The 9,485-nt window shown below is 32.5% G+C and overlaps 1 protein-coding gene across 1 annotated transcript in view; it reads left to right on the forward strand.

Moving 5' to 3' along the window:
* Window positions 1–9,485, forward strand: part of STPG2 (sperm tail PG-rich repeat containing 2) — a 250,177-nt gene that overhangs the window by 36,189 nt on the left and 204,503 nt on the right. The gene's annotated exons all lie outside the window — the stretch shown is intronic.

Genomic DNA, 9,485 nt, shown 5'->3' on the forward strand with positions numbered 1-9,485 from the left:
TAAATAATGATATGATACTATCCAAGAAAGGTACATTGAAACTTTAGAAAAGAAACTTGTTGATTCTGCTAACAGAAATCAGGAAAAGATTTCAAAGTTTGAGTTGAGTTGAGTTGAGGATAGGTAGGTAATTTTTGTCAGATGAAGTAGAACATGATAGGCAAAGATGATGTGCAAAGCCATTAAGATTTGAGAAAAATTTTTATTTTTATCTATAGCTGATGATGAACCAGTAAATTTTTTAATTTACTGGAGAGTCATAAATAATTTTATAATTTCAGAAAAATAGAACAGTCAGCTGTGAGTCAAATGGATGAGATGGTAAAAGGGAAGAAGGAAGAAGTCATGAGATGATATGTAGTGATTCATGTAGTGAATGCCTGTTTTAAGATAGTAAAGTGATTCTAGCAATGAGGGGAAAGTGATAAATATTTGGAGGTTAGGATTAATTTTATCTAGTAAGTAATTTGATGTGAGAAGGAAGTATTGATGATGACTCCTAGACCTTTCACTTAGAATAAGATGTAAATAGTGTTGGTGAGAATTGGGAGGAGAGAAAAATAGAAAGTAGCCACACTGTGTGTGTGTGTGTGTGTGTGTGTGTGTGTACATGTACTACTGGGGAATCAGATTATTTTAAGTATCTATTTGTTACATAGGCAGAAATGTTTTGAAGGTGGTAGTAAAACAGTAAAAAAAGAACAGGAGATCTAAGAATTAGTCTTTGGGAGTGAGAATTGAGGAGTGAGAACTGAGTCTGGAGATTGACAATGAAAAAAACCTAGAATAGCCAACACAGTATTGAAAAAGAACAAAGTTGGCAGACTTCTACTACCTGATTTCGACAGTTACAATAAAATTGTAGTAATCAAGGTAGTAGGGTATTAGCATTAAGATAGACATATAGATCAATAATAGAGATTAGGGAGTCCAGAAATAGATTCATACATACACAGTCAATTGATTTTTGATAAAAGTCCCAAAATAATTCAAGAGGAAGGGAATGTCTTTTCAACAAATGGTGTCTGAACAACTAGATATCCACGTGAAAAAGTAAAATTAAACAATGGAACTTGAGTCATACCTCCTACATATACAAAAACTGACTCATAGTGGATCAAAAAACTAAATGTAAAACATAGACTATAAAACTTCTGAAAGAAAAAATACTGGAGAAATTCTTTACAGCTTTGGGATACGAAAATATTTTTTAGATAGGACACAAAAAGAATGAATCATAAAAGGAAAAAAGTGATAAATTTGACATCATCAAAATGAAATACTTCTGCACGTTGTTAAAAAAGTGGAAAGGCAAGCTCAAACTGGGAGAATATATTTGCAGTACATCTATCTGACAAAATAATTGTATCAAGAATACATATATTCTACTGATGTATATTGTCTGATATAAGATATACACACACATATATATATATACACACACACATATGTATATAAGTATACAAACTCTATAATAGTAGGACTAAGGACTCATAAAAATGAGCAAAAGATTTGAACTGGCATTTTACAAAACAGGACATAAGAATGGCAAATAAACACTTGAAAGTTGCTCTGAATCATTAGTCATTAGGGAAATGCAAACTAAAATTACCATGACATACAATGTACTCTCATTTAAATGGCCAAAGTTGAAAAGACTGGCATATCAAGTGCTGTGACAATATGCAGTGAATAGAACTCTTCATACATTGCTTGTGTGAATGTAAAATAATAAATCCACTTTGGAAAAATTTTGACAATTCCTTATGAAGTTAAAGTATACATGCTCTGTGATACAGAAACTCCACTCCCAGATATTTGCATAAGGTAAATGAACACATGTGTTTACCAAATACTTATACACATATTTTCATAGCAGCTTTATTCATTATTATTAATATATCCCAAACTGGAGAAAATTGAAATGTTCATCAATAGGTGAATGAAAAAATAAATCGTGGTTATTCATACAATGTAATAGTATTCAGCAATGGACGTAACTACCCATAGAACGACTCATTCACAAAACCTCATGGTCAACCTCAAAAACTGAGCAAAAGAAAACAGATATAAAAATACTGTATGATTCCATTTATATAAAACTCTAGAAAAGACAAATACAACCTATAATAACAGAAAACATTAGCTGTTGCCTATGGCCTGGAGTGGGAGGATGGTCTGGAAGTGGCGCAAGGAAACTTTCTGGGGAGGTAGAAACATTCTGTGTCTTGATTATGGTGATGATTATAGAAATTACAGATCTGTCAAAACTCAGTGGAATTTACATTTAAAATAAATTCATTATATTTTTTGTAAATTATATTATAGTGTTTATAAATTGTATGATATATAGCTTATTGGAATCTAAACTGTAAGAGGACATGGATTTTTGTTTTCTTTTTTTGTTTTTGTTCACTCTAGTACCCTTCTTAAAACGGTCCTTTGGTGTCTACCACACTGTATATTTGATGAATGATTGATAAATCCACCAGATATTTGAATTAAATACACTGTAAACATTTGCTTTTTACTATTTTCTATAATGAGCAAGAACCTGAAAGAAGGCCAGTAAGGCTGGAGTTTGGTGAGAAAGCAGAATATGGTACAGAATGATATCTAGCAGATAGTTAGAGGCCAGATTAGGCAGAGCTTTATAGGCCTTGTTTGGAAGTTTGGCTTTAATTCTTAGGACAATAAAGAGTTTTATAGGGGAATAACATGATATTTCTGCTGTTGGGATACTAGAATGGAGAAGGCAAGAATGGGTGATTTTGTTAGTATTGGTGATAGAGATGGAGTAGCGTTATTTACAATACACTTTGCATCATGATAGAAGGCTAGGATTCTGCACTTTACTTATAGGCAAAAGGAAGCCAGTGAGGAGTTTATCAAGGAAGTGACTTGATTAGATTTTTTGTTCAGGAAATGTTTGGTAGTATTAAGGATGGACCTACATAGGAGAAGAGACAGGCCGAAGGGAGACCAGGGAGATTTAATATTCCAAATAAGAAATGCTGCAGCAGCTCTAAACCTTGCCTGTGGTAGCAGATTCCTGATCTTCTTTCTGAGATAAATCAGATCTGGAGGCGCTCCATCTGTGCAGGGGTTCCAAAATGGGATAGGACTAAATTGACATTGAATCTGGCTTTAGTGCTTATGATTGGGTAGGTGTCTCTTAATATAGAAAATGGGTTCAAATCAGAGGGTAAGAAGTAGAAGTTGGAGAAGTTCCCTGAGGTACTAGAGTAGAACATAGTCGCAGGCATTTTTACATTAGGCTCCAGTGGCCTCTTTGGTGAGTGGAAGTTTACCGTTAAGGATAGCTGCACTGTCTATACCTTTCTCATAATCTTGTCTCCTATTTGATAGTGCTTCTCAGTTCTTAAAGCTTGACTATCTCTCTGGGTAATGATTTTTGGTACCTACTGGACTTAAACTCTTATTGCGGCCACTATTAAACTATTTCCTCTGCCTCTGCTTTTTAGATATTAAACATAATTAATTAATTAATAACTTCTTTTGCTTCTTGTCCTAAGTCTATAAGCCCAAGTTTTGATTCCTACTCAGCCTCCCTTATTTTAATTTTATGCATTGGAAGAACTTGCAGCATTCTAGACATCTTCAAGACTGAAACGTTTTTAAGGATGGAAAATATTGACTTCTGGACAGAGAATCTAGTTCTGCCGGAAAGATGAAGGGAACACAAGTCATGTTCCATGAACACAAGTCATACACCTAGACAAAATTAAATGTTTAATTACCTCTTTAGCTTTAGCTTTTAATAAAATTTTATAGCTCATAAGAATAAAAGACTCTATAAAACTATGTCAAGATTATCCAGACATTCTCATTGCTATTTCCAGTGCTTTGTTTTGGGGTTCTCAGAAATGATAGTCCTTCAGATTTTTGTTTTTGAAGAAATATTGATCATGTTTCCACAAGTGAATCCTATTACTTTATATCTCTCATTTTTTCCTTGCCTCTTGCATTTAGTTCTCAAGGGAAAGAAACTCAATTGACAACTGTCTCACACTAGACAAAAGGCCATATCTTCTGACAATGAAGAAGTTGTAGTCCTAGTATCACTGTCAGAGGAAGGTTCAGCATATGTTGATATTCAAAACTGACTCCATAGGTAAAAGTATCATCAAGAGATTTAGACTTTGATCGATGTGGTAGCTCTCTTTTTTGTTTTTAATTTAGTATCTTTAGTTTTTAACTTGAGAACCCCTAATTTCATGTCAACATCTTGTCTCAGCCATTAGCATACCTGACCATTACAGAACACCGTTCACTCCCATACATTCTCTGATCTGAGAACTTTGCAGCCACTTATTTGGTCTTGCTCTCAGAGCTGAGGGGATCTGGTAGAGAGCAGCAGCCTTGAGATCCAGAGCAAAGGCATAAAAATGGCCAAGGTAGCATCTATACTGCAGATAAGAAAAGCAGGAAAAGTTCAAAGATTATCAGGTCTGAAGAGTGAGGTTAAATTATAAATAGCCAAGTGAAGAAGCAGTTCAGAATATAGGACTATTGAGATTAGGTTGGAAACCTTAATAAGGTAATTTAAGCAAAGAGTCAGAACAGAGATCTTCAATAGTATAAACATGTTGAGACCCATTTTTATGCACTGCAGGCTATATCTTTTTAAGATGGGCATAATACCTTAAAGGTTAGGCTATGTATCATTCATGACCTTTCATTTCACCTCCTTTTTTTTTTTTTTTAAAAAAAGCACAAACACACCAACCTATTTTCCAATGTTTCCCATTATGTTTAACATTTGGAATGGGCCTTCTTTGTTCATAGTCTATTACACATGCACTTATATCTGTATATACTCTCGTGCATACAATCTCTGAGCCATAATACATCTAACCCTGCTGGCTGAGTAATTGGAAGATATTTAAGATCTTCTGGGTCTCTGGGGATTGCAAATAGTCCAAAATTTACAAATTTACCAATTTATCTTAAAATAATAGTTTATAATGACTTGGGATTTCTGCGCATCATTAGAGGTTTGTCTTGGAAAACAAGAAGTTTCTATTCTGTCCTGACATTATAGAAGCTAAATGAAAATTTCTGTAACCCTTTTCTGTCATTAATGGCTTTCTACTGCCAGCTCAAAGAAAGTATACTTTCTTGGTCTGTAAATTCATCAAGTTGTCAGTTATCATCGTCAATTTCAGCAGAAATGAACTTGTATTTCTGATTTTAATTAAACTGTAATACATCAGGATGGCCCTTCATTCCTGGTGAACTCTTGATATTGTGGGCACATTTTATCACTATACCCCATGAAGCTTATATCTTAACGTAATTAGAGAAGAGGGTTGAGGTTGGTGATATGGAGGCTATGGTGTCAGGTACTAGCAGGCATCAGAGCAAGAGCCAAGGAAATTCTATGTAGGCCATTCAAAGTAGCTTTGGACCAGAAAGAGACTTTTGGCATGATTAGATTGCTCTTAGAACTTATCCTTTGTTCTGATCTTCCAAGTGCCTTGACTGTGTCTGATACAATGCACTCTTTACACTTTTTATACCTACTCCATTCTCAACCCTGTCAGTTAGCCTGTCATTAAATTTGTGATTTTTAGTAGAGACCCTGAAATCTCCTGGTTTTCATTTTTTTGGAAGGATTATATGTGACTTGGATCACTAAAACATTGTTAGGTTAGGAAATACAATATAAGAAAATAGGGATCGAATGAAGATCTCAGGTATTTGATTATGAAAAACCCCACAATCTTAATTTTTGCCTGTGAGATATTTCTTATAGTTAATCATAGGTATCTTTTGCTTTCATCTGGTGTTCAGACTCTGTTTCATATATCCACCCTAGCTGAATAAATGGCCCCTAGGTAAGTGATGTGTTGCTATGAAACACAGTATGATTATAGTGTAAATCAAGTAGACTTCACTTTCAACTTTGAAGTGTAGAAAAAAGACCATAGAGATTATGAATTAGAAAATATGGATATGAAATTTTGCTTTATTTCTTATTAAGTATTGATATCGAAAAGTAACTTAATTTTTCTGAGCTTTTTCAGTGATAAAATGGGAGTTATGACATTTTCTACTTTACAGGATTATATAAGAAATGAGATAACGCATATGAAAGGACTTACTGCATTTAAGGCATTACTATATTAACTGTTGCTGTTTTTAAAGAAATCTATATCTACTTTTCTAATGTAATACCCTAAGATTATTCGAGTGATAGGAGCAGCCACATGTAATTCATCTTTCTACATTGTTTTTGAGGATAAAAACTGTGATAGGTAAATTACTGTGTTTATATGAATAAAATTGATATATTTCATAATGCAATTATGCTGTTCTGTTTAGAATTATACTTTGCATTTTACCTAGTTTTAAATTATTCGAGTAGTCCTTTTCTTCCTTTAGTAAGTTCACATTGAATTTTTTTATTGGATCTTTTAAATTTGTTTGCCCAAAAGAAACACCTTTTTTCTCTAAAAGAAGCTATTGGGGTGGTGTGTGCATATGTATGTGTTTGTTGTATGCTTGTGCTAGCATATGAATCATAACTGTTAAGGATTGCCATGTGATCTCAGTGAAGGTCAGTCATGGTTTCCACTCCAGTAAACTGATTTGCTATAAGAATAAATAGTCCATTTGTGAGTGAAGCAACCACAGTTTGTTTTAAATCTCCATATAGGAAGTGAAATTTATAGCAATATAGTTATAAACTATAGAAACTCTTTCAATTTAAGTAATTTACATTAAATAATATTTCTCATAGCTTTATTTATATATAAAATGTGCATATGATTTTTAAACTATGTTTCATTTTTTCAATATATATTTACTTTTTTGTATGTACCAGTTTTTTAAAGAATGATTTTATGGCTGCATTAGGTTTTTTTTAAAGTTTAGGTATAATGTAATACAGATTTTATTCTGAGAAATAGCTGCAGACATTATGTTTCTTGAGTCTTACCCACAGCATCTTTAAGAAAGTAAACTGACCATCTCTATACATTTTTTATGGGTATATAAATATTTTATGAATTGGTCTCTATAAGTGAACATTCTTTTTGGAACATAAAGTGAAATAATTTTATTTTAAAGCAGATATTTACAATAATATTTAAAAAGTGTCATTTTATAAATATTGGTATTGTTGATAAAGTTATATATATAAATGTACCTAAAGAGTTTTATGACATAGGAAAATATTACCTTTGTGTTTAAGATCTATAGAATTGCTGTATCATAAGATGGAGTTGATATCTTGTGAGTCAGTCAGTAGAGAAATTTAAGAGGAATTAATTTCTTAATAGTGCTAGCAAGGTTATTTTTAAAGACTGAATCTAATAAATAATAGTAATATTTTCTAAGAATTGATAAAGACAAGTAGTAAAGGTATTTGTAAGAGAAAGTAAAAGCAATGTCCTGGTACGACTAATGAGTATGTGAAATACTCATCTTTGCTTTTCAAACTAAATCTTATTTAGGTCATCAATCAGTCAAGTGTGGCAGGTAGTGACCATTAGGTGCATTCATTAACACCCTGCAGCCTGCTTGTACAGGGTGACCCACATCTGTCTTCATTAGAAGTTTTCTAGTTTCTAGTTGTGAACAGATGGGTCATTATTGCCCACACTGCCCTCTGGGCCTACCTGGAGGACATGCAAAGTCATCCTATACAGGACACAATTCTATATTTACTTACTAGGATGTAAGCAGAATATTTTGAGTAATGATGATAAAGTAAGATATTTTTAACCAAAAAGCCGTCCATGAAGATTCATTCATATTTATATACAGTTTATATAAAAATATTATTTTGGAGGATAGGGAAATTACTTAAATTTATATTTACAATATAACAGTTGTGAACATCTATAAAAACTAGGATATAATAGAGTTATTAATTAGGTATAAATTTTTATTCAGATTTTTTTGAATTTAATAGTATATTGAGAGACTTTAGTAAAAACACAACATGTATAAACATAGATCTGGTTATTATTGATGATGTTTTACATCACCAATACAAAGTATTTCAAGATTTCCTTCCATTTATCTAATGGAGTTCAAATAAAATTATACCTTATGATACTTTATTAAGTTCTAAATTTAAGTTATTAAAAGCTTAGAGATCTATAGATTTAATTCATCTAACTAATTTAAATAAAAGGAAAATCATATTTATAGTCAATATATGCAATTTTAACATTGAATTATATCTTGAGAGTGTCTAGTCATTTCAGTGGCAGTACACTTTTGTTAGGGCATATTAGTTACATTTGTTGTAATATCCTGGGTGTAAATGATGGGGAGATATTGCCTTTGCACATTTATTTTTGCACTCCTGCTTCTCTCTTTTTTTTAAATCTACTGAGATGCCTTTGTTCATTAATGTTTAGGGTCACCACAAATGCAGGCTACCAGTATATAGATAAAATATTGATCAAGAAAACTATTTTATGAAGTGGTTATTCTTTACATAATGCTGTAAATCAGTCTTTAAAAATCTAGTGTTCTTTATGTAGAAATCTAGAGACTAAAGTCCTGGGGAATCAAAATACTTAGAAATTCTAGTAATTGAATTTTTCCATAAATCTGATCAGCTGCTAGTGATGAATGTGATTTCTTATGTAAGTTTCTGAGAAAAAATAAATTATGAGGGCTCCTAAATGATAGTGATTATGTTGCTGCTGCTGCTGCTGCTGCTGATAAATCGTAGGCTAGTTTTCCCTTTATGTTCCTAGAAGATATTCTTTGCCTAAGGAATCAAATGAGGGTATCTTGAAGCACAGTGCCCCACATTTTATTAAAAAGTATAGGTTTTCTTCATGAGTTATTATTTTTTTTCCTTCAGTGATAAACTTACTTTACAATTGGGGAGAGAAAGATTTTTAAGGATCGTATTTGAGATGACATTCAAGTGTCTGAGATAAAATTTTTTCATTTCAGGAAAAGTGTCCTTGTAACAACTATTTAGGGGAGCAAAGGACATAAAACGATTAGGAATATGTTTTGGCACACGTGTACACTGTCTTTTTCCTACCATTGTGATTTACATTGACATAAATAGAAGTTATAAAATGTTACTAGAATAACATGAAAAACTTTAGTCTTCTATATTAGCTTTCTAGGGTTGCCATAACAAAATATTATAGTGTGAGTGGCTTAAACAACAGAAATTTATTTTCTCACAGTTCTGGAGATTGGAAGTCCAAACCATTGGCAGGTTTGGTTTTATTCAGGAATTTTGTTCTTAACAGATGTTCACCTTCTTGCTGTGTTCTTTCATGGACCTTTACTTTGTGCACATGCATATCTGATGTCTCTTCTTCTTCTCCTAAAGGCAGCAGTCTTATTGGATCAGGGACCCACACTCTATGACCTTGTTTAACCTTAATTATCTTTTTAAACTGCTATCTCCAAATAACAGTTATATTGGAGTTTAGGGCTTCAACACATGAATTTTGATGGAGGCACAATTCAGTCCA

This window comes from Rousettus aegyptiacus, unplaced genomic scaffold (assembly GCF_014176215.1).
Source record: "Rousettus aegyptiacus isolate mRouAeg1 unplaced genomic scaffold, mRouAeg1.p scaffold_m13_p_10, whole genome shotgun sequence".
Taxonomy (NCBI): Eukaryota; Metazoa; Chordata; class Mammalia; order Chiroptera; family Pteropodidae; genus Rousettus; species Rousettus aegyptiacus.